This window comes from Pyxicephalus adspersus, chromosome 3, assembly GCF_032062135.1.
Source record: "Pyxicephalus adspersus chromosome 3, UCB_Pads_2.0, whole genome shotgun sequence".
In the NCBI taxonomy this organism is placed as follows: domain Eukaryota; kingdom Metazoa; phylum Chordata; class Amphibia; order Anura; family Pyxicephalidae; genus Pyxicephalus; species Pyxicephalus adspersus.
Window position 1 is genome coordinate 6,301,208 of NC_092860.1, and position 27,034 is coordinate 6,328,241.

The following is a 27,034-nucleotide window of genomic DNA, read 5'->3' on the forward strand; positions in this document are numbered from 1 at the left end:
TCCACATTAATACATTTAACATGTTACAATATAATACCATTTTTTTCATCATTACAATGTTCTTGAATCCAGTGACTTTGCAAACTGAAATGAAGCCGTCAGTCTGCTGCGGACAAGAGAAAGCATTTCCTTCACCTCTTCTCCCATAATGATTACAATGCAACATTGTAGCTGCAAGTCCCAGGGTGGGAGGCTGCAGCTAATTCATGTCCAACAAACCAGAGAATTGCAGGGGTGCCAGGATTTGTTTGATTGTGTTATCTCTGAGCTAGTATCTATGTCCAGGAAGTAGATGGTGACCATGGATGACCATGGCTTGGACAAAATGGTACAATCTTAATAGTTAAAAAAGCAGAGGAAGGCTTTATAGGGGTTCTGTAATCTCTCTAAAAGGTCTAAATGTCTAGAAGGGTTTTGCTTACTGGACTAGGTACCTGTGGGCCCCAGTGAATAGATTGAATATTTGTCCACTCACCCCTTTTTGCCCTTTTTTTAGTGTGCTTTTTCCTGCAAACTTTCCTGCTTTTAGACTCTTTGACCACTTTTAAGGATCATTTTCTTGGTACATTTTGATAAACTATACCAGTCAAATAAATTACTGCAACTCCTGTTTCCGCACTATTGCCTAAATTGCCTAAAAACGTAACTTTTCTTGGGTTAGAAAAGAATACATTTGTAGCCTGAAAGGCCCATTCATTAAACTTGTTTGCTTTCCATGGGTTTTAAAAATTCTGCAATGACATTGGAAGACTAAAGAGTAAGCAGCCATCCAAAACCTACCCCAAAATTCCTCCCGTGATGATGTATAAAAATATATCTGTTGGGGTTCTATCTAACCTGTGCCTAATAAACTTTATATTTCCGTAACCCCTGGTGTATTCCCACCCCTTAAATATCACACCAATGACTCAAACTCTGGGGTACAGTCAGTATCTAAAAAGCTTGGAGCACTGGCTGTTTGTTTAAGTGGAAACATGAAAGTCTGCCAAGTACACAAATAACAATTATCTGCCCATTGAGGTGTTATTGAACCCTCGTGATAAAAGCCTTCAGTACCGGTAACCTTAACACTATGTTTTGCTTATCATGGCCTCCATTTCTTAGCATCCCATTTCTGAAATTGAAATTGAAATCCCCTTTTTTTTCTTTTTCGGAGTGGCCTTACTGCCGTGCAGGGTCCTTTGGATTCTGTTCTTAGCCACCCGTATATGTAAATAACCCTTAGAAACTATAGATGAATATGAAACACAGGTGTAATCAGGAGAAAGCATGCACATGCACAGTGGACGTCAGTGGTGGTAACTAGGGGCCCCTTCGCTGCACATCAGTGCATGCATAGTGCATAGGTAAAAAGTGGAAATCATGGACTGTAGATGTTCCCTGTGCATATGTGGAAGAATGTATACTAGGACTTGTGGACCTTGCAGCCACATGGCATTAAAAAATCAATATTTTTTTAATGACATTTATTTAATACTTTAGAAAACTAAATGTCATCCAATTAGGGTACACATTTACCTTCATTTCTACAAAGCCTCTGCACAGAATAGAAGAATCTATGAAATGAATTGGACTTCAAGGGAACATGAAGCACAATTGTACGATACCTGCTTCTGGGCCGACGTAAAACCTGCAAAATGTCAGAGGCTGCTCATGGAGATGTGACCTTTTCCTTCGACTAATAAGGCCGGGAGATTTTCACGGCACTGTTTAAGAAAGTGTGTAATTGAGACGATATTACCAAGCAGCGGTTCGTCCAGTATCCCTCTTAATACGCTTAGCCTGGAACTGCTCCTGGTAAGTGGAGCTTAAAGCTCCATGATTAATTGGGCAAATTCCATCTAGAATATTGGCATTGCCTCTAAGCTGAGAGTTATACTTTCATTATATTCTCATTAATTAAAGTACAAGATCGCAGGGGGAAGAAAAGAGAGAGAATAAGAGAGGAGAGGGAGAAACCTGTTCTATACCTACGGTAGATGTGAACTAGTTAAATTATATACAAGCAAGCGAACATTTCATATTGATCATATACCTGACCTACTGCCATGCAGCACTCAATATATTATTCAGAACAAGCTTTTAGTTCAACATTTGTGTTTTGCATTGGTAAGGCTCCCTGCTTTATACCAGAACTGGTTATTCTAGTGAATGATTAAACTGGTTTGCCATTAGTTTGCCATAGCATTCAGCACAGACCGGTTGTTAGGTATGCAGCAGGGAGTGCCCCCATTGGCTGATGACTGTCAGAGATAGAGACTAGTGTTGAGTGAACCCGAACTGTAAAGTTTGGGTCCGTACTGAACTTTATGATTTTGGGTACCCGGACCCGAACCCGAACTGTGAGACGAAGTTCGACCGAAACCGGCCAACCAGAACTTCCAGGTGTTCGCTCATCTCTACCCAATACACATTAATATTAGTGTTGAGCGAACCCGAACTGTAAAGTTGGGGTCCGTACCGAACTTTACGAGTTTGGGTACCCGGACCCGAACCCGAACTTTAAGCCGAAGTCCGAACCCGGTGAACCCGAACTTCCAGGTGTTCGCTCATACCTAATAGAGACACCTCTCAAATTCACCAGCTATTAGAAGCACCCCCTGCCATTTATTATAGCAGCAGAAACAGCCCTGGTATACAGTAGGATGTGAAACACAAATTCAGAACACTCGTTCACATTGAAGGCAATGATTGTCCTGTTCAACCACACGCTCAATAAGCATAATAATAAGGATTCCTGATCAATATTTAATCAATATTACAATAATAATTAAGACTGCCAAATCAAAAGCTGAGTACAGTTGTGCAATAATTGTGGTTGGAAAGGATCTTTCACGATCCTTTGCAACGACTAAGGACTGCACTATGCATGAACGAGTGCTGTACATACAGCACCATTCAGCTCTATGGAGAGGGGAAGGGGAGAACGACGGAGCTCTCCCCCTTCACTTCCATTACAATCGTGGTCCATCGTACGTGGATCCCCCAGGACCGTCCTTCGGACGATGGACAACAGGCGCTGTACACATGCCAGATTCTCGTCTGATTTCGGCCCTGAGTGGATTATTGAACGAGAAGTATTGGACGTGTGTAGGTAGCTTAACTTATTAATGGCAAATTAGTATATAACCACCTTAAATGGATAATATCCAAGGGCCTATTTGTAAAGAAGTACCAATCAGATAACCATTTTCACTTTGTTCACTTTTTAACAATTTCCATTTTTTTTAGACTAGATTGATAAAAGGGTATTTGGTAAATTTTTTACATAAATGGTACCATAGTTACCTTAAAGTGGCAATCTGAAGCTCACTTTACTTGAATGGTGCAACTGATCACCACATTTTATGCCAAAGAGTTTGGCAGCCATAGAGTTACTAGCCAATTAAAATCATAATTTATGAAAAGTGGGAATGGCGACCAAAGTGACAATTATCAAAAAGTGGCAGCCAATAGAAATGTATTGTCATTTGTGCATCCGTACCCAGTTTGGCAGCGTGCAAATGAGCTGGCTCCTCCATTTCTGGTGATAGTTAGGAGGTTGGTCGTAGAGTTCACAGATTCCATTACCAGATCAAACGTGTTAGGTTTTATTGCACAAAATATTATTTGTATAAGAAATCTAAGCATCCTCACGTTTGTTCCCAATAAAAAGACGTTTCCCCTGATTCCGTGTGTGCTGTTACCTCTCATCCCTCCAAATGACAAGTGTTTGCATTTGAACAGGACAAGATATAAATCTCATAGCGTATTCCTTTCCGCTGAAGGACAGAAAGTTCCCGGGGTCGGATTACTGGTGGACATAAATATGATGCAAAGGGTGTCAGGAATATTTGGCATGACATGATATCAAAATACAAGCCACGCCGGCTCTGCAGAATTGGACGGTTAAAGTAGACCTCTGGGCACAGTAAAAACTCATAATGTATGCAAGGTTCTTTAACGGCACCGGGTGTTCGGTTGTGGATAGATTTGCAATAAAAGGTAAATGATCATTTAAACAAGAAGGGGCCAAGTTTCTTCCAACAGGCAACAAACTAAATATTATAACTCAAGCTAGCCAATAAAATGTATTGCTTGATCTACAAATGATCTGCAATAGTCAGTGGCTAACATGGTGCCGAAGTTTACTACTTCCATTCACATTGCACTGGCTCCTTCAGTGTCCAATGAAGAAGCTAGGACTTGTAGAGGAGACAAGCTCTTTTGCTTTCCTGCAGTATATAAAAAGAGAAGTTGCTAACCTTGCAATAGAATACGCCCTCCTAGGCATTTATGTTATATCTAAAAGTATGACTTGACAACTCTGAGAACTCTTCAGTTGTTGTGGATGGATTGTCCTGAAATCAGACATAGCCGGGACAAGCTGAGAGGCGAGACCCTGCATGACCTAATCCCAGTTTCTATGTACAGTGTGTGACGGACACGGCAGCATTTGTCAGATCTCTGGTGTCCTCTTACCCCCTGACTCAAGCTTCAAAATAAGACACAGCAAAAAACAGAATGTTGCTTAAATGAGGAATCATGCAGAAATAAAACCTTAAATCTGACCTTTTCATCAGTCTTGCACCGTTGTAGCGGCTCCTCTCCTGCCTGAAATTGCTTAGTGCACACTGTGAGCTCTTGCAATGTGCACAAGGCTACATACACACGTGCAATAATTATCATTAGAAAACGAACAATTAATAACCGATCAACGATTATGCACGATTATTTTGAACAATCCTATTGTGCACAATTCTGTACATGCTGTAACGATATGATCGTTCAAAAATAATCCACCAATAATGTACACACTAGATACGATCGTTTGAACGATACAGGAAGTGATATGTAAAGGAGAAAGCGTACCGCAGAACAATCCACGATCACTGAACGACTGTACACACAAAATGAACGATGGCCTATCAGATCTGCCAGGACGGTCGTTCTTTTCCAGCAACATTCCTCATTCATTGGCGTCATTGGCCAGTCTTTGTGCACCTTTTTTGTTAATGATCATCGGACGATCGGTCGTTAGTTGTTCGTTTGCAACAGTAATTATTGCACAGGTTTACATGGCCTTAGAAGCTGCAGAAAGTTAGCCCACATCATTTGTTGCCTGGGGGACATCCAGCATCATCTACCTGTCCCAGGCCCACCCGCACTGGATTTCAAGTGCTGCCTATTGCCATGCACTGTAAAATTATGGGTTAGGGTGGCTTTCATAGTCCCATCCACCAGAAGCCACACCTGTTCCCACTGCTCTTGTGATTCTACCCTGGCACATTACTTAACATAGAATTATATATCTGATGCCAGCTCCGCTTTAACTAAATTTGGGCACTTCGCTGCATTTTTTTTTGTATAAAACCCAATCACTACCAGCTGCTGAACCCCCTCAGCTGCAAAGTGGTTAAAGTTGTATCAGATCTGTAAGCAAGCAATCCAGAGAACGGTGTTCTCACCGCACTACAAAAGCCTTAAACAACAAAATTATATATTATTAACAATAATTGCAGCCGTGAATTGGAAAAAAACAGGGTTTTCAAAACTGCCTCCTCTGCGCAAGAGGCTAAGAGCTTCTCCGCAGATTTCAGTTCACAAATCACTTCCATTTGGCATACGGGAACAATAGCCTTTGTTTGAGATGTTACAGCTGTTTGATGCATGCTGTTGTCTCTATGCAATGACATTGTCATTAATTACTCTAACCTTCTTTTTCTTTACTTCAAGGTAGTCTATTACTTCAGAAAGGTCTCTGTGTCTAATTACCCATGTATGTATTCATCTGTGTCTTGCTTGCTGTGAATGTAACACAAAAAAATGATTTGTATGATATGATATGAAAAGTTGATATCATTAAAGGGGAATCACTTCTTCAGGATTGAACTTTGTTGTTTATGTAAGTTTCTAATCTGGTAAACTGAAACTTTGATATGAAGAGTTGATGGAAAAGTCCATGGCCAAGCATAGAAGGAGAACAACTTGTATGAGTTGAAGGAACTGGGCACTTTTCGGTACTCATCGGAGAATGGTGGCATTGCCGATGGGGGATAGGTGCGCCCACTCTTTTTATACATGGCCCTCTAACATTTTTTGTATATCTAAACTTCTATCTAGCATATCTAAACCTCAGTACAAAAGTTTTTAAATTTTTAAATAAATTATATAGGTTTATCCTTAGTAAACCCACAGTGCTTTGGGAATCCTTTGGCATTCTTTCTTTACCAGAAAGTAAGAAAGATAAAAAGACACACCCAAAAATAATACTTTTTTGTGAACCTGATATTGTCCCCTACTCACCTACCCTCTGCTCCTGTGTGGTTTCATTCACCTAGGGTGGTGAATGGATTGAGGATTACCATGGAGATTTTGTTTCCTAGTGCTTGATGATTGGTGGAAAAAGGGTTATATATCCCTTGTATGTATTGCAGTTGGATGAAGATGAAGAGGTGCAAAAGAAAGGTTAATATGTGCGGCCCAGGTTTAAGGGAAACCTATCTTTTACTCATTTATAATAAAACTTATTATAATATATAACTTAATATACCTCCTAGTTTGCTCACCACCGACACTCACAGCCCTTTGCTGTCCTTTTTTCTGCCATATCCATCTTTTTGGAATCTTTTTCTGGCATGTTCTATGTCCAATAGACAGCCACCTATAATGCAACTTTCATCCACGTGTGCTGGCATTGTGCCCGATCCATTCTCGTCATGTAACAGATGGTGAAAGTGGACCACAAATATATAATGTACTGTATATGTGCCACGAACAATATGTACAGGCAAAAACAAAAAGACAATAATGGTGTTTAAGGATTGCTAAACATCAGTAATCACCAATACACCATACACCAAATCATAAGGGATAGATTAAGTTGTAGATCCAAAGATATTGGATTTTGCTTATGGATCCTACTAATGAAAGATCCTGATGCCCAGGCTATGGCTTTGAAGGCACATGTGACCCATCAATACTTTTCATGTGACCTTGGGGTCCCTTGTTGACTGCTACCCTTGGGTCCCTTTGGAGACAGCAGTGTGCTTTGTTATTCCAGTGATCTCCAGCAGTCTCATGTGATGTCTATGCACTCCATGATTATCTTTCGTAGAATGATTGTAGTCACTGATAGCTTTCTGTAGAATTACATTTGCTGAGTTTTAGTTCTGGCACAGTGGTGATGTAAAGGGGACCCTTTTATCAAGAGTTGACTATTGCTCATTTAAGTCATGATATAGAACGCCAAAGCAAATTCTCCTACTAGATTGCAGTAAAAAGGATTAGGCCTGGTTCCTATCTGTGTAATATAGCGTGAATTACCAGAATGCATGGTAACGCTCATAATGCGATGTGGGGCATTCACTCTAAATGGTACCCAAATACATTGACTCTAAATGGCACCCTGATGCACCTTGGCAGCAGACAATGATATCCTGTGATGTAATTACCCTATGAAGAAGTACCATGGCATCTTTTACATGGGCAACAGCAATATGCACAGTATCATAACCCCGTGATCTGACCATAGCGGCTACCAGCCGCTGCTCTTTGCTCTGTATTTGGGTCAGTGATGTACCTTGGTGATCCATGTCCTACCAGAAGTACATCCTTTTATCCTCTTGTACGTAAAAGTGCAGAGGCGGTGAGTACAGGAGCTTTGGAGAAGATTTAATGGAATAAATCAGGATGATTTAAATATTTTTGTGGCTGAAGAGCAGAACACAAAGCCTAACATCACCACTTCCACTCTAATACAAAAATCACAAGAATTGTGCCACAACAAGCACACTGCAAATATTGGCTGGTATTATATTTTATTCATTAAATTCACTGTAAATTCTGCACTTTACTGTGGCTTCACCCACCACTGCACGTTTTACTGGTTGCCATGTTATAATACCCCTATGTACTTTAAAAATAGCTACTGGGATGACCATATGCTGATAGTAAGGGCCCATTCACACCCGCAGCATGAAACCGTATGGTTGGGTGCTGAGCAAACTGCTGCTGTGTCCCCGGAGTGGCAAGCCGCACGGCAGGTAACCAGATTTGCACATGGCTTTGCAAAAAATGGTTCCCATCTGTTTCCATACGTTTTAATGGGCGTGGATGGAATTGCAGTTGAGCCCAGAATGCTGTGGCTCACTGCAGATCTAGAATGGCCCTAAGGATCAGCTAAGCACAATAACGCTCACACCAGGCCCCGAGGAACAAAAGTAGGCATGAAGTATCACAATGTTTAAAGGAATTGCATTCCCCTGGCTTGGGGTACATCGGAGAGGGGTAAGAAACTCTGTTTGGTTCATTTTGCAACCTTAAACCCTGTTGGGGAGTTTGGCACTTTATGACCCAGTGACCCCTCGAGGTTCTTTATGCCTGAAACACCTTAGATTGACAGCCTCTGTAATTAAAAATATTTTTTTAATGCAAGCCTAAATTTAATTCAGTATCAGCCTCCGGAAGCCCCTTCAGGCCTTAGCCTAGGACTTGGAAAGCTAGGGAGCCAATCGGTGTCTTGTAGCACTTATGGGGGAGAGACAAGACCTATAAGTGCTATTAAAGTGCAGAAAAAGAAATTCAGGTCTCCCATATATGTGCTGTGTGGCAGAACTGTGTACATCTCAAAACCGGACATACAGAAATGCAAATTCTTGCAAGTAAAACAGTTCCTGTATTTGCATTTCCTCCAATGCATTTATCTGTTTGCCTGGAATTCCACTCCAAGGAAGAGATCATCCACCCAACTCCATTCCATGGGCTTGCCAAATGTGCAATTTCTGCTTACGACTTCCAGCCAGGAATCCATCACAGCACAGATATTCCAATCCATTGATTGCATTGACGCTCTGTATTTTATACTTGCGCTCTTATCTTTTCTGGTTAAGCATTGTACTGTATTGTTATATTACATTATAAACATTAAACCCTGGAAGGATCCGAGGCCTCGATGGGGGAAGAAGGTGACATCCCAGTAGTATATGAGAATCGTGACAGAAGTGAGGCTCTTCCAAGTTTGCTTTCGCACAATGACACAGAGCAGGATCGTTACATGTTAATGCTGAATATATAATAGTGTGTTGTGGAGAGGGGGGAGAACGAGCAACAAACCTCTTCTGGAAATTACAAGGCTGTCAGAATTGTGACACAATGACGCACTGTACCCAAAGTGTTTTTACATGCAGATTTTAACCCCATCGCTGCTAGGGGAAAAGCAATCTGCAAGTTAATGTCATCTGTATGGAGCAAATATTGTGCATTCCAACCCCAACACTGTCCATAACACAAATTGTTGGTTTTGATGGTTTAATATTGTGGGTAGAGAAAAAGAAAGAGGTTTGAGGCTCGAAGTTCAATACAATAATGTAATTATGAATTTGTACATTTTAGATCCATACATATTCATTACAAATTCCATAGATTTCTAGTGAATCCCAACTCTTTTTATCAACCACAAGGTTAGGATACTTATCCTAGTCATTAGGTTCTCTGACGCCATACAGTAACAAATATATACATAGTATAGGACCTGTTATGGTCGCATATACCCGACGCGTTTCACCAAATTATGGCTTCCTCAGGGGTTAGTTGGTCTGTATGGTCTATTTAGCAGAGAAGGAGTCTATATACAAGGGTAAAAAGGCAATTCAGTGGTTGTGCAGTTTCAAGATGCCAATTTACCAAAAAGTTTCAGTGATGTATATTTGACAAAGGGTTGCTGGGTCAGAGTGGTGCTTTAACTTTTCATCAGAGGAGTACAACTGTAAAATACAGCAATAGTCAGTATTAAAGATGATTGCAGAGGGCTGCAGCAAGGATTATGACCATGTTGGCGTCTGTACAGCCAGAAGGGTTTTTTAAAACTATTTCTATCAAAACCAGGTAGAGCCTATCCCATTCCAAGTGATTTCAAACAATGCAAGTGATACATTCAATAAATAAATATAATACATAAGGAGAGAAAGCCAGTTGAAGCAAGGTTCATCTCAACTACCTATAATGACATTTTTAACATTATATAAAAAGGGTTGATAATAGTGTTGGTCGAAAATCTCACTATTCGATTCGACAGCTATTCGATCGAATAGGGCAATATTGTTCGGGTGATCAAACGTCGAATTCTAACACCATTAAAGTCAATGGGGGGAAAATTTGGGTTATTTTGCGGGACTGTGTAGAACTGCAAGAGCAATCAGTGGAGCAAAGCTGACAGCTCCTCTCCCCTGATTGCTCTTGCAGCCCTAGCATAACTATAGTATGTGTTCTTTTCTTTGCAAAAACAAATCTCGTGTTTTTCGGGTCGAGTCTATCCAAATTTGAACAGCCATATTCGGGTCGAATATGAGGACAACCCGAATTCGAACAACAACACTATGGGCAACCCTTTTAATATGAATAAATAAAAAAAGTAACTTTTTTTTTTATTAATTAGAGGGTAAGGACCCCCCCTTTCCGTCCGTACCACCGCGTCAGTAAAGAAAGATTGGGAAATGGAGAGCAACCTGCATCATGTATCTAAGAAGGCTTTGGGCTGCTTCTTCTGCACATGCAGGAGGAAACGTTATTCAATCTCATGTTGATATAGATCAGGTGACGTAAGCAGAAGACGGAAAAACATGGCGGCTACCTGTGGTTTCTCCTCGCCAGAATGAAGAAGGAACCATGGACGGTGTGGGACTGGATGGAATACAAGTATGAATGGATCAAGGGTTCTGTGGAAGTAGAGGCATTTAATGAAAGGGAAGATTCACTTTGCTATGTAAACAGCCTATGTTATTTGGTAAATCAATCCCATGGACCTGGAAGATTGTCTACAAGAGCATCGCTCCTGAATGTTAGATTTACTGTTTTATAAACAGAACCCTAAAAGGAATCAGAAGTAAATGAGTCTTCTCTAAATATTATGGTATGGATACATTTTTTTGATACCTTTTTATATAACCCCAAGTATGTGGACATCCCTTCATATTTTTGGAGTTGCTTTTGAAGGGTACTACAATATAAAAAGACATCCAACCAGTTTCAGGAAGGCCTTTTTCTGTTCTAGCATGGCTTCGCTTCTTTGTACAAAACAACCGCCATAAAGTTTGATGAGTTTGGTGTGGAGGAACTTGAGTGTCCTGCTCAGAGCCCTGACCCCAACCTTAGTGAATACCACTGGCATAAACTGGAAAGTTGGCTGCAATCCCGGTGTTCTGTAACATCAGTAACTGACCTCACAAATGTGCTTGTTGATTAGATGGGCACAAATATCCCCAGAGACAATCCCAAATCTTTTGGAAAGCTTTCCCAAAACAGTAAAGGCTGGCATAGCTGCAAAGACCAGAAGGGTCAAGTCCATGGTTAATAGTTAAAAAATGGAATGTCCTGCAAACGTATATATTTGTGTAGGTCAGATGTCATCAAACTTCTAGCCATATAGGGTTTTTCTAATTTCCAGGACTTAATGTGTATTTTAGACTCATTTGCCTGTTTTGTGTTATATTTACATAATATTTGTATATAGATATCAGGAATGTGTACACTCAAGAAAAATTGAAAGAGGAGACAACAAAATAAGAGTCTACATTCCACATTAAGCCTTGTCACCAACACTCAGACAAAAGCCTTAAAGGGATTGTCTGTTGTTGGCCCTGTTATTTTCTTATATGGGCAGATGTGGTTTTCCAGACATTTTATTTGAATATAACGTGGACTTGGGTGTAAATTATACACATTAAAATTCCTTTTCTTCCCTGAAAATACCTCTTCTCTGCCTGGGCTTGCCTACAACAATGACCAGGTAATGCTCAAAATTACATGTCAATGACCCCAATTGAGAAAGAGCCACAGGTGAGCAACTCTTAAACAAGCCCCGAGCTTGTTATCTGGTCTGTCTGTCCTGGAAAGGAGACTCAGCAAGGCTTTTATCCTGACATAGTACTTAAAGTGACCTGCTCTGACATATATCTGCTTTGTGCATTCATATAAAGATTTTAGTAAAAAAGATGTGCAAAGTTTGTCTATATCCATCGCTGATAACATCTTACACCATTGCAACAAATTGTGACTTTATAGCCCAGGAATACACACTACCTACATGTTTCAGAGTTTCTGAGATGGATATATGTAGGGCTACAGGGCAGAAAATATCTTTAGCTCCCCTGATCCCCCCAGCAATCAGAATTTGTATTTTTATTGAGCTGTATTATACCTGGCAATGATAGGTAAAGTATGGCTCAGCCAATCCAGCCACCAGCTGTTGAAAGATGTCATTGTCACCAATTTATGATACCTGTCAGGTAAAGTAAAATCGAAAAGGAACTCAGATTACTCAAATTTTTCGTTCTGATCTGAGTCCGAATCGGGGTTAGCTCTTACATTCAGTCAACGCATTTTGTTAAAAACGTGTAAAGCCAATTTTTACCAACATAAATATTTTCCCCTTTGACAACATTATGGTAAAATGTGTTTAAGGGTATTAGATGAGCAGGTTTTGGCTAAATGCATTGGAGAAGTTTAAAGGGAGAAATGATGGGCCTGATTTATTAAAGCTTTCCAAGTCTAAAGAAGATAATCTATAATGGGAGAAACAGGGTGATTTAGCAAATGTTTTCAATTCAGAACTATTCCAGGTTTATTGGATCACCAGTTTCTCCCATGATGGCCTTTCTTCTCCAGAGAGCTTTAATAAATCAGGCCCAATGTGAGGACAAATTTTGACAAATCAATTTTTTCAAATATTGACAGCAATTGGTAATTATCAGTCTTAGAGTTGATGCTACAAGATGTTTGGAAGTACTTTAACTATTTTGAAAATTCTCATTTGTACCACTGTGTATTTGCCAGAGCTCCAAGAAAAAGTCAAGCCCACGTTTGGGGGCTTTGCACTCAAAACTATGATGGGTCTTAAAACGTGGGCTTGACTTTTTCTTGGAGCTCTAGCAAATACATGCTGACAGTGGGGAAAGAAAAAAAGAAAAAAAAGACACTGACCTATAAGCGTGCCACTGAAGGAGAAAGAGTCCATTGAGAATGGCCAATAGAGACATGTCTTTGATGCTTTGGGGATAGGGGAGGGGGCTTATATTGGAGTCTAATGAAGCTTTATATAAAGCGATATGAAGCGATATAAAATCCAAAAAATAGGACTTGCAGATAACCACTCATCCTGCCAGGCCACAACTAGGAGATCAAACTTAAACTGTTTTTGTGCATGATGCAATGATGAGGGTGGGAGCAGACACAACACGCACCTTTAACTTTCAATGATCTAGCAGGGTAGACACAGATATCAAGTTATTTAGGATGTCGGAGTCTGTATTAAGTACTTAAAATTGTGTTCATAAACAGTCAAAATCATCAGTAAATTATATTTTGACATCTAAACACCAATAGAAAATATAGAAAACTATTTGTTCAGTTCTTCTCTTCAAGCATACCTAAACACAGAATTTTCACTTTACATACAATGGTAGACAACCCTTTAATGTAAATTCAAAAATTCTGTTGTTTGTCTTTTTTTAAGTGTAGCACCACCCCCTAAATGAATGGGAGGGCGAAGCCTCCCGGGATATCTACGTCACGCATCCCGGGGATCTCTTGGGTGCTCCTCCTGCCCATGCCCGAGATGCCAAAGGAGCCTTTTTGTGAAAAGTGAAAAAAACTGGAAAAGACCTCCGGGAGATTGAAAGTAAATGTATTTTTTGTGTTTTAGGGGGATTTTGAGTTTACTTCCTCTTTAAGCAATCAGACAGTGTTACCTCTTCAGCAGAATCTGGATATAAGCTTTTTGCATAATATCTATGTAAATATTGATTTTTGAGTGTGCGTGTGTGTATTTTTAAATCTTGCTGAAGCACCTGATTATTACAGATTAGTGATAGGAAAGTGCATTAACACGGGTTGTGTTTGGAAGCTAACCTACTGGATTACCCTCTAACGATGCCTGCTGCCATATGTTGCAAACAAGAGCTGGCTGATGTCGGGTAATTACCTGAAGGCACAACCTGCAAAACGAGCCATTCAATGTGTGTGTGTGTTATATATGTACTTAAATGGAGTGTATTAGGAAAGAAAAAATCATGAAAAGCAGTGTGGCCCTTTGGGTTATTAATTTCCTCCAGTGCAGTATGAAAGCATGAAAGGAGCATTTGACCAGTTGGAGCCCAGACTAAGACCTAGAGAACCTGTATTTTGTCCACACAGTTACTGTCCCTGATATACCCTCCTTCTACCCTCCTACACATACTGCCCACTGTCATATTCTGCATTCCTTTCCTGCAGATGCTGCTTGGCTTCATACCCTCCTGATTGCTATTCTACACATACTGCCCTGTGCTATTCTGTGCACCTTCTTACCTGCACATATTACTTACTGTTATACCATCTGCCCTCTAATGTTATATATACTGCCCTCTGTCATACTTCCACACTCCTATCCTGCACATAATGTGTCCTTTCATGTGCCCCTTGCTCATCTTCTGCACAATCTGTCCATTAATAAAACCTCCATTTTCCTTACTACAAATGTATCCCATTGTCATAACCTCCATCACCCTACCATATACATGCTACCCGCTGTCAAACCTGCAAACATCCCTTCCCTGCACATACAACCCACTGTCATCCCATCTGCCCCCTGTTAATATATATACTGCCCACTGTCATACCCTTCACACTCCTGTCCTGCACATATTGCTTTCTACCTTGCCCTCATATCTTATATTTTGCAAAAAAATTGTTTATTCCTAAAGCCTCCCCTGCTACAAATATTTCCATTGTCATAACCTTCACGCTCCTACCCTGCACATAATGCCCACTATCATACCATCTGCCCTCCATTGTTATATATACTGCCCACTGTCATACCCTCCACTCTCCTTTCCTGCTCATACTGCTCCCTCCTATGCCATCATAGTTCAACTTCTGCACAAACTGTTCATTATTAAATCCTCTACACTCCCTTGTTACAAATACCTCCCACTGTCATACCGTCCATTCTCCTACCCTGCAAATACTGTCCATAGTCAAACCCTCAACACTCCTACTGTCATACCCCCAATACTCATCTCGTGGGCATACTGCCCACTGTCATACTCTCATTACTCATCTTGTGGGCATACTGCCCACTGTCATACCCCCAATACTCATCTTGTGGGCATACTGCCCACTGTCATACCCCCAATTCTTATCTTGTGGGCATACTGCCCACTGTCATACTGCCCACTGTCATACCCCCAATACTCATCTCGTGGGCATACTGCCCACTGTCATACCCCCAATTGTTATTTCATGGGCATACTGCCTACTGTCATACCCCCAATACTCATCTTGTGCCCATACTGCCCACTTTCATACCCTCCATACTCCTTTCTTTTACATACCAACCCTTCTCCCACCCATTGTACTCCTTACCTACACAAACTTTTTGCCATCATACCCTTCAAACTCTTAACCTGCACATACTGCTTACTGTCATACCCTCTACACTCATCTCCCATTGCACCCCTCTATACAAACTATCTGCCTTCATGCCCTCCACGCTTTTCCCCTGCACATACTACACATTCCTATACTGTTCACCTTCCTTTCATAGCCTTCTTTTGATGGAAAACTAAGCTTGAATTTCCACCCTAATAACATATGCCAATACAATACCTGGAGGTATTTTGTACATTGCCTATGTACAGCTCTTCCCTGATCATTTCCAGATTCTGCTTTCCAAAAAGTAAAATTACTGGTATCCCTCGTAGCAGGAGTTTCATGTTGGATCAGATACTTTCCAAAGCTTAAGCACACCTAAAGGCATGCCGATATATTGGCTTGACCTATGGAAATGCCAATATTAACTTCATTGTTACCCTTATCGGGCTATAGGATTGCAGTTGTTGAGGTTTGAGTAAAAAATATGGGTCTCATTAAAAAAGTAGGAATGGTGAACACGAAGGGCATTTTCACAAATAAAGGCAATATTAGACACTTTGGAGCGTCTTCTCTTAGGCAGAACTTCTCTCAGTATAAAATGCATAACAATACATTTTAAAACTTCATCCTTCAGTAAGTTTTCAAGGTCAGCAAACTGCATAACCAAGACAGGAGATTTACATTGTGCATTGAAAGCATTTCTAGGCTGCAGAATTTGAAGTTGGCAAGTTCTGGGAAAGCCCAAAGGTTCTCTTGAGGTCATCAAATGGTAGCATTTGATTTTGTTTGACAATTTGATGGAGCAGCCAAACCCCCTTGGGATCCATATCACCACATCAGGAGTAGTATTCGCTTGGATTGGCATTTTTCCAGATTTAGACAGAAATTTCAATGGCATAAGAAGGTGTTTCCTGTCCATGCTGCAACTTTTTTATTAAAGTTTTATTCTCTTATATAATAAAATGATGATTGCATTTTTAAAATGAATCCCGTATACTCTATAGAATTTATTTATCGGTTCTTTCAATTTGTTCTTTTTCAATTTCAATCAGCCCAAAAAAGTAAAAAAAAATGGCCAAGTGCACAAGGGCATAACTATGACTGTGGCAGACTATACAGCTGCTAGGGGGCCCAAATCTGTCTGGCTGCACACTGATTTATGCAAACCCAACATACCTACACTCAGCCTTGTTGCACAAATCTGTCACTCTTTGGTTTTGAAATACTTTTGTGTTTTTAACATTATGGCAATTGTGACCTTCGCCCATTATGGGTTTGGGCTGCTGTCAAGGAAAAGGAGATTGGGCGACATTGTAAACCTTGGTTAAACCCCAACACCATCCAACAGAACTTACACAAGGTTTACTTCCCAAAATAGACAGAGAATGGGGAAAAACAGGTAACATGGATTTTATTAGGCAAAGGAGCAAATCTTTAGTATACACCACAGGCATGTTCACTCAATGAACAAAGTATGTAGACCCCTCCAAATCCCAAAAATCCCATCCAAACCCATCTAAAATATTGAGTTTATGTGCTTCCAATGAATGGGACTGGATATTTGTGTGTTTCTAACCGCGGCAACAATTTAATAGCCATTTCTGTTCCAGTATGATTGTGCCACTGTGCACAAAGCTAGCTCTATAAAGACATGCTTGGATGTGTTTGTTATGGAAGAACTTGAGCATGTGCAGAGTCCTGGCTTCTGGGCTCCACCATTGGGATGGATTTATATGCAAATTGCATGCTTGGGTTCTCATCCAACATCAGTACCTGAACTCACAAGTGTTCTTTTGGTCTAATAACAAATTCCTACAGACAAACTCCAAAATCGTGAGGAAAGCCACAAGTGATAGACACAAAAGGGGGGACAACTTCGCATTATTTGCCCATATTCTTGGAATGGGATGCCCAACAAGTTCATAAAGGTGAAATGGTCACGTGTTCATATATATATTTGTTCATGAATAGTATTTTGGCTTTCTTCTTTGGCATTTCCCTTGCACTATAAGTTAACCAGAAATCTGCTAACAGTATTTAAAATTCATGTTTTTGTTCTGAAGAATGGAAAAAAAATCAAATCCTGAATGGCACTTCACAAAACCCTACACTTAATTAGGTACGGCCATGAATATACTTGCTTGTCTCATCTTAGTGCCTTGTTTCTTATTCCCTTATGTCTGCTTTTCCTTTAATTGGCTGAACCTCCAATCTTGTTGATCCAGACAATTCTTTAATTGTTCTCTTAATTTGAGCCTTTAGAAATTGCGCTGCAGAACCTCCCAGCTCGTTTTGGCAAAGAGTAGGTTACCCGAATGATAGAGTCAAGCTGCAGTTCCCATATTACAGCTGTGTAAACACTTCGCAGGTGTCATGGCAGTTCAAGCCCATTAACAGTTCATCGCAGTTCACAAGAAAAGGGAAATAAATACTATTCTTTAAACCATATTAGCTGGAGGTATTTTGGAAACCGTAGACGCTGAGATGTTAGAAACTTCTGTGCTGATATTTCGGCATTGACAGCTGTTATCCATCGCGCTGACTGTCAAGGCAAAAGGGCAAAGGCATGGAGAAGAGGATTGTGGGTGGAAATAATACAGTGGGCATTTCTCCTTGTTCTTAGTGTTGCCAATGTGTATAGATGTATTGAAGTACAGTTGACAATCGCAAATCCGACCATCAAAAATCCGTTTCCTTTAGTTTTCAGGCATCAATTTCAGATCGCATTTTCAGTACAGGGACAGTAGTACACTGGCCACTTATGTTTTGATGGCGGTGTTCCCCAGAAACAGCTGTTCTTGCTTGCTACACTTAATACACGTTGAGACGTCCCTTCTGCCTGCTCTCCGGAACTGTGCCAGATGTCTGTGGGTGCTGCCAGAAGAAGGCTGGCCTGTGTGTGGAGGTAAATCAGCATAATTAATGAAGTCAGAATTGTAATTGACAGCCATGCAGGTGCTGTGCATTGCCGTGCATTGTATATCGCATGGCAACTGCACTTTTCTATAGTGGAAACAAGGCCTAAGCCAGCATACTCAATAAGAATGCAAATGCAACAAGTAGCAATCCAAAGCTGCAAGTTTCTTGGCTGAACCTGCCCTCCTTATAGCAAGTTTTGGCCTAACAGAGCCTAATGTTCAGCTTCAACCAAAGAAATTTGCTTTGTCAGCTGCACCACCAGCCATTGAAAATGCCCACCACCATTTCTAGTAATGATGGGCTTACAGACCGATTTATTATCAGTACGTACAGCGGGAAGCGAGAGCCCACTAAAAAAACAGGGCAATGTTTGCCTTTATTTAAAATAAATCTCACAATCAGCCCAAGTCCGAACAGCAACAACAAAAGCAAATTTCAGATATTTTCAGAACAGGATAATGATCACTGGTTGCCTTGCATTATCACCCTTTACTTTATGAGCAAATCCAGTGGGGGGTTTGGCGGCTGCAGTAATGACAGCATTGTCACATCAACTGCTTCGGAGCCAGGCACAGGACACACGTGTCCTAATTGTCTTTGGCAGCGGCGTTGCTTACAAATCGACGTTGTACATTCCTTGCAGTCTTCCCCTTTCTGTCCCTCGCTGGGAATATTTATCGTTTGCTACTTGTAAAATGATTAAAATGCTCGGAGGGAATGTAGCAGAACAAAGTAACCTCTGGGGCATCGCCTGATTAAGCCTCAGCGTAGAGTCGGTGCTTCCATGTTGCCACACACATTGTTGTACGTTGCCACTTACTGTACATCTGTGAGTTACAAGGATGGCATTTTTGGCCTACCCAATTTTTTTGTAGAGAGAGATTAAATTCCAGAAAGTATTACTCAAACACATTGCTTAATAAGAACCTAAAGCTGAACTCCAGGCAGAAAGAAGGCAAAGATGATGCAATTTGCAGTGCACGGTACAGGCTGATAGAAGAAAAGAGTTGAGATCATCAGCGTGCTGCTCTTTCTCATGGTAGTGAAAAGACCTGCAAGTAAATGTGAAACTTTGAAAACTATAATTATTTCCCCATTAGGCAGAGTTGTTGAGGTGTTAATGGGCAGAAATGCAATCTCTTAGGCAAGTAAAACTGCCCTTTTATATATGCAATACATATGCATTTTTGGCTTTTTTTGGAGTTCAGTGTTAAGGCAATTTAACACAGATAAGAGAATGGTAGAACAGAAAGTGAGGGACTCCCACACTATATTTGCCAAGGGCCCCTACCTTCTCTAGGTCCCCAGTTGATTGAAGGGCACAGGTATAGATATTCATAATGCTGTTCATTTAGGACCTCTGTTTTACAAGAAACTGCAATCCTGGGCATCTGGGCCTCCCACTTTATATTCGCCCAGTTAATCAAATGACACAGGTACAGAAATGTAATGCTGTGCATTTGGAACCTCTTTTTTAAATGTACACTGAGCCCCCATCTTCTCCAAGGTTCCAATCAAAAGAATGGCAGGGAGAAAGGGAGCTTAAATGCAAAGGGCACCCACCGGCTCCAAAGACCCAACTGATAAATTGGGAGGGGCAAAGGAAGCTGGAATGTTGTGCATTTGAGGCCCCTATTTCTAATTTGCCCAGGGCTCCCACCTGCACCAAGGACTTAATTAATAGAATAGAAGGGCACAAGAAGCTGGAATGTTGTCCATTTGAGGCACCCACTTAATATTTGCCCATGACCCCCACCTTCTTCTCCAGCGACTCAATATTTAGAACAGCGGAGCACAGGCAACTGGAATGTTGTGCATTTGAGGTCCCCTCTTAATATTTGGCTAGGTCCCCACTTTCTCCAGGGACTTAACTAATGGAATAGCAGGAGCACAGAAACCTGGAATGCTGTACATTTGGGGCTTTTATTTCATATTTGCCCTGGGCCCCTATATTCTCCAAGGCCCCAGTTGATGGAATGACAGGGACACAGGGAGCTGGAATGGTGTGCATTTTAGGCCTCCACTTTATATTCGCCCAGAGCCCCCATCTTATCTAGGGTTGAATAAATAGCATGGGTATAGGGATCTAGAATGCCAAGCATTTGGGACTTCTGTTTTATATTTACACTGGTCCCCCATCTTCTCCAAGGTTCCAATTGATTAAACAGCAGGGGCATAGGGAGCTGGAATGCTGTTCATTTGATGCCCTTACCTTATATTTGCCCAGGACCCCCACCTGCTCCAGGGTCTCGACTGATAGAAATGAGAAGGGCACCAACAACTGAAATTCTATGCATGTGGGGCCTACCTTAAAAATGCTTGGTGCCCCTATTTTGTCCAAAACCATCCTTGCCCTTCTCCAGACTATCCAAAGCAAAGGGAAAACCTTTTATTAGGAATCCCACTTTAAGATGTTTTTTTAACCAATGTAGGTCACCAATGACCAATGTAGGTCACCAAATAAACAATTTACACCATTTAATACATTTTAAAGACTTGGTCCCCTTTCCCAGGCAAAGTTTCTGGGTAATTTTAGAATTCTGAGGGGATGGAAACTATACTGAATTATACATTAAATTCATTTGCATAGGAAATTACTATCCGGAAGACAAATGAAGTGGATTTTCTAATCCCAGAGAAACCGTTCTCAGCAGTCGTAAATACACTTTGACAAAGATGTTACGAGCTGCAGAAAAAAAAAACTTGATCTAGTCCTCACTGCATCATTAGGAAAAATCAATTTATTTTTCCATTCTGTGAACTGGTGGCAGCTCTGAATAAAGAGAGGGAAATAAAGAGAACGAAACCCCAGCGTTCGCCTATTGTACGGGCAAGATAAAACCTCTGTCGCCGTATTAAATAGCCAGGTTAAGACAGGTCAGTTACAGTTGCAGAGAAAGGAGATACAAGTAGTTTGTGTTACTTTTTTGTAATCCTATAAATACTTTATGTGCTACAGAACAGGTTCTTGTTCATCCAACGAGTATTTCTTAGAAATAAAATTAAAAAAAAAAGCTTGACAGTCATAAATGGCTTATTTTAAACCGTCAACGTTGAAGTCTCTCCAATGCATTTTACTCGCTCTTAATCCGAAGCTTCTTGGAAACCAAACCGCTTCATGTCCGTCCAACTTTCCCTTTCTTTATTGGCCGTGGCGTTTGATCGAGCCGCATTCCACAGATCTTGGGTGCTTTGGGAAGGGGAAAGCCTTGCTTTTCCTAAAAGGTTTTAAAAGAAGAATTTTGCCATTTTCAGAGGTACGGTATCTGGGTATGAAACTACCATATAATGTAATACAACTTCAGGACAGGAATGTAAAATACATTTATTTTTCAGATTTAGTTTAGATCGTATTAAAGGTTTAGAGCCGTGTTTCTCAACCAGGGTACCCCCAGAGGTTGCCGAGGGTTCCTTGAGCAATGAGCAATTTGTGCCTCTGATTAACTGGCACCAATGATCTTTTTGGCTATCATTCATCCCATCACTGATGATTCATCCCAAAGGCCAGCAATGTAAGAGACATTCTTCCCACTGACCAGCACACCAAATTACTATCAGCTGTTGATATATTAATTATAGCAGGGGTTCCCCATGTAGAAAGGTTGAGGCTGGTTTAAGCCCTCTAATAAATTTGTATTGATTAATTTTTTTAAGTTAGAGATATTCTCCTATGTTATTTTAATTGCTACCGGTATTCAAAAATTATGAAGAATCAAATATTTTAAAACTGACAGCAGAACAAGAGAAAAGTAGAAAATCTTCCAATGGAGCATCAGTTTATGGGAACAAATCTAAGGATTAAAACACCTTCACTTTAGGAGACATTTGCACATAAAAGTCTTTGACTGAGAGTAGTTAATCTTCCTTTTGTTCAATCAGAGACAGATGTCTGAAAGCTAATAACTTGCCACTGATCACCATACTAATGTACTGTGAGCTGTGGATATAGTAATTATAGCAGGGGATTCCCTGTGCCAATACGATGGAGTCACTAATGAGCCAAATAATGAACACAAATGGGATGAGCCAACAGCACTGCAAATTCAGCATCGGGAATAAGCACTGGCCAGATCAACAGGTAAAACTTAAAGAAACAAGAGGATATTGGCTGCAATACTCATGAAACATTATAATTTAGGTGGAGTTCCACTTTAAGTAACTCATTAGAAGTGAAGTTCGATGCTTGTGTTAAACTCACATAGAAGTGGATTTTTCTTTAACTCCAGTATTGTAAAATTTTATGTTGGCAGTATATACTCACCTGAATGGAAACAGAGGTGAGGGGGAGGAAGGATTGGCAGATATGTAGGCTGCCAATGCACAGTGTGAACAATTACAAAAAAAAAAAAACTTTCTCTGCAGCAGGAATCTTAAAGTTGAAGTTTATTCTGCTCATGATTTACCATCCCTGGTTTTTCCTTTCCCCCTTTTTGCATACTGCTTTTAAATAAAGCCTTTCCATTTTTAATACGTACCTTGTTTACACCCAGTGATATCATCATTGGGTATCTGCACTTCTGTATGCAATGCAGCCAGATCACAGGTGGTGAGAGATATGGTGCAACTGTTCAGGAAGGAAGATTGGCTCATATTAAGCTTTTAAGCCTCCATCTACCTTTGCAGCAAAAGAAAACAATGACGACTTACGTGTGTCAGAATGCAGCTAGATGCTTACAGATAAACTCCAGGAATATATAAAATGCAGGATAATCCTATTAAAAAATCTAATGAGCTATCCTCATATTAGCTTCATATAAATGACATTGTGCAGCAGATAGATGAAAGGGTAGCACCAAGCAGGTTATACTGCGTTGCACAGTACTATCAATACCTTGCATGTATGATGGCCTCACCAAGCTCCTTTTCAGTTTGGAGGTGAGGACAAGCTGTGTATCTACAATTACAAAGGAGGAAAACTGAATCATGGATTTCCATATCATTGTTCTTCCATGAGTGTATACATCGATACTGCTTCCTCCCCCTATTCTTAGTTTTGGTCATAGTGATATTTAATGACTGGGGTCAGGTTTGGGGGTTACAATCATGTCATGGTAAGTGTTGAACCCAATTTTTTTGGGATAAAATGGGGCAGAATTAAAACTCTGATCACAGTGGCTGATGAAATGGACCTTTCTCATACTAAATCATGTTTTTGAATTGGTCCAATAATAAATCAATACAATATTTTGCCTTCTTGATACACAAAGCCCTGATGAAGGGAAATCGTTCTTGAAATGTGACGGCTTCATGTACAACCATCTGCTTATTTACTTTTCCTTTTATATCTGGACTTCAAAACTTTACAACTTTGCACCAAACCAACTTAGAGGTCCTTTACAGTTCTTTGGTGCTTGAGATCCATCTTATATATCCAATATTAAAAAAAAATCAAACTGACGTTGGTAAAATTATCCCAAGGTAGCAATGCAAACCATCCTTTCTTTCAAGATTTGTTTTGTGTGTCTGTTGCAAAATGTTCACCGTCTGATGAAACTGTTGTCATTAGAGTAGGAAGTGAGTGCAAATGGAGCATTGGACATCATTGCAAACCTACCAATGATCACCACCAATGACGTAGCTACAGACCTATTGGCACCAATGTGGAATTTGGACCTGCCTCCCTCTGTCGCAGCACTGCTCCCCATCTTGATGTAGCAAGTTATATTCCCTAGTGGCAGTGACTCCCCATCAGTGACAGACCCTAGCTAAATGATAGACAACCCCTCTGCTGTAGATGTTTCTCAATGATGACTCTACCCATTGCTAGATTCACTTTAGTTGCTAACCGATCTCAGAGAACCACCAGTAGGCCCCTCCGGATGGAGGATTCCCCTAGTGCAGACCCCTCTCTGTTGCACAACCCCTCCATGTATCCCTGACCCTATTGCAGACCTCTCCTTAGTGCAGACCTCTGTGGCCCCACTAAACTTCTTATTCAGTTCCCACGTTGGCACTGTTGGGCCCTCTATGCAGACCTACTGTAAAGGGTGCTGCTACAGAGGGCCTTATTCCACCCCAAGATCCCATCAAGTGCCATCTTATTAGGCAGGGTTGTGGCTATCCACGTGTCAATATCTAATCTTGCTGTCCCATGGTGATGGAAGTTTCTACGCTGTCCCCAGGTGCATAGTTTAGCTCCATTGTAGCAAATGCAACCCCTTTTCTTAAGCCATTTGTCAGCAGGACACATTGAGAAATGGAATCTCTCAAGTGGGAACCTAATAGCATTGATTAAACAATGAAATACATTTACTAGGTCTGCCAATAAAAAAAATCCATAAATGCTGAAGTTTATGGCGCCAAAACCAGCCAAGACAATCTACAACCTAATAACAGAGGGCCAGCACTGGCTCATATTGGACTTTTTAATTTTTTTTTTACAACTGTAACGTCTCCTGGATAGCAGATGTCAGGTCAATGATTGATCGAGAGTTAGGTCTTAATAAAATGAACACAATCAATAAAATACAATTGAGGATTATTCATACATTGATAATAATTACCATCAGACAAAGTCATTTTCACTTGATAGAGTGCTGGGAGAGCGAGGCTTTTCAGGGTACACCCACGGTGCATTCTTTGAGTCAGGAATAGATGATTACAGTTTCAACTTTGCCACAAGTTAGTTACTAAGAAACAAACAAAGATGAATAATCATTGTGAGACAGCAAATGCAACAGGTAGGGGGTATTCAGGGGTGGCGGAGGATAACAAATATACCAATTTCACTATAGATAGCCTCCTGGCTTACCTAACTGCTCCTATGATCACCAACGAATTGTAGTTCCCCTGGGAAATATTTCAGATATAGACAGTCATTACATTTTTTGTACCTTTGTTTTTTGGAAGAAATGGTCACATTTTAAGCTGACAGGTCCTCTTTAACACCATCAACCAAAGAATAAACTAGAAATGATCAGTTACCAGGGATAATTATTTTACTATGCAGGGCATTAAAGGTATACATATGACACAAGAAGATTTATTAGTTTCAATAAAAAAAAGCCTTTTATTACATTATAACCAAAAAAACATAAACAGATGTCTAAAATGCTATTAGATCTTGACAATATTTAACATGTACTTTGACAGAACGAATCATAAAATATATTCAATTGTTGATCATGTGTATTATCCAGTAGTACAGTTCCACCTTTGAACAAACTTCACAGTAATAGTTGTGCTCCTCTACGCGTTTCGCAATATTCGCTTCAACAGGAGGAATGAGAGTTACTCAATCTATATCACAATAATGGAAACATGGCTCAACCTCAAATAACATCATTTTGTATAAATTAATACTACATATAAAGAACCAAGTAAAAACATATTGCTTAATAATATCATTCACTAAATTGCATAGTACAAAGTTAGTTAGGTTGAAGACCTAAGACCATCAAGTTCAACCACTAGGGAAATAAACATACTAGAAAACCTGAATATTCCAGGTAGAATCATATATACACAGATATGTTCAGAGGAAGGCAAAAAAACTCTTGTAAAGCATGGTTCAAATTACTCCAAGAGTAAAAAAAATGTCTTCCCGATTCCTTAAAGGTAATCAGATATTCCCTGGATCAACAGTCTCAGGTGTCATGCCTTTTAATGTTTAATATCGGCTTATATTCTTTGCATTTGGAAAAGCAGCTAGCTTTTTCATAAAGCAATTTATAGAATGTGCTAAAACAACTTCCTAAAGGAGTCTCTTCCACATTTTCACAGACCTTACTGTGAAGAATTCTTTCTGTAAGCTTCTTCTTCTCCTCCAGATGCAAAGAGTTCCCTCTTGTCCTTTGTAATGACCCTAAAGTGAATCATTTTCATGCAAGTTCTCTATATGAACCATTTATATATTTATACAGGGTGATCATATCCCCCCTAATAATTATCTCTTCTTAATGGAGAATAGATTCAGTTCAGCTAATCGCTCCTTCATTCCCTTTATAAGTTCATTAAACTGGGGTCTTTAAAGGTCAAAGGGTGAGACACATACAAGGAACCATATTCAGTGCTCCTCAAAAAAAGGAGGATGGAGAACCCAACAGAATCCAAGGGATTACTGAAAAGCTATCTGAAATAATGGAATACATAAAAACTAGTCAAAGAGGAATCAATATTAAAAATCAATAATCAAGGTGTCCCGTAAATAATATGCTCTTTAGCACCAGGTAACAGTAAGTCTTTGGGTCAACTTATCTCCTCCTCTTCTTAAGGAACACTGGACAGCCTCCACATTCACCTGAGATCTGATGATAAGCCGTTGGGTGTGTGAGGTCACATCCGACGTCAAGAGCAAGAACTGCACCCCAATGTGTGCTCACGTAGGTATCGGAATCATGCTGTGACAGGACTAACCAGACACCACCTCTGGTGTCCATAATACTTAAAGGACGATTACAGTTAAAATTGGTAGTCATGTATTCTAAATATGAGGAAAGTTCCCAATTGGTAAGTTCCTGATAAACCTATCCTTTAGTGGTAAATTTGATTGTTTCTAGAAAAGAAGAGACAGGTTGAGGCTAGGATGCAATGTCGGGTCATGAGTTGCAAATGACAATGCAAATGCATAACAAATGTTGGATTTTCCATCGGGCTCATTGGATTGTTCAACAGTCTTTGCAGACAAAACCAACAAGATTGTAAATAATAAACAAATAATATTTTATTGCCCCTTCTTACTATATTAAATTTTCCTATTGCCTTGAGCTGGGTAAGACATGAGGTTGTA

The 27,034-nt window shown here is 40.2% G+C and overlaps 1 long non-coding RNA gene across 3 annotated transcripts in view; it reads right to left on the reverse strand.

Annotated features, from left to right (window-relative positions):
• The window catches only part of LOC140325557 (uncharacterized), a 56,853-nt gene that overhangs the window by 19,395 nt on the left and 10,424 nt on the right, over nucleotides 1-27,034 (reverse strand). For 2 of the 3 annotated variants that reach the window (XR_011919694.1, XR_011919693.1), the window contains 2 exons: nucleotides 24,810-24,935; nucleotides 21,220-21,524 (listed from right to left, as the gene is read on the reverse strand). This is a non-coding gene — a long non-coding RNA (uncharacterized lncRNA). Of the gene's footprint in view, nucleotides 1-21,219; nucleotides 21,525-24,809; nucleotides 24,936-27,034 lie in introns of those variants that run through there. The other variant, XR_011919695.1, reaches the window with a different exon arrangement.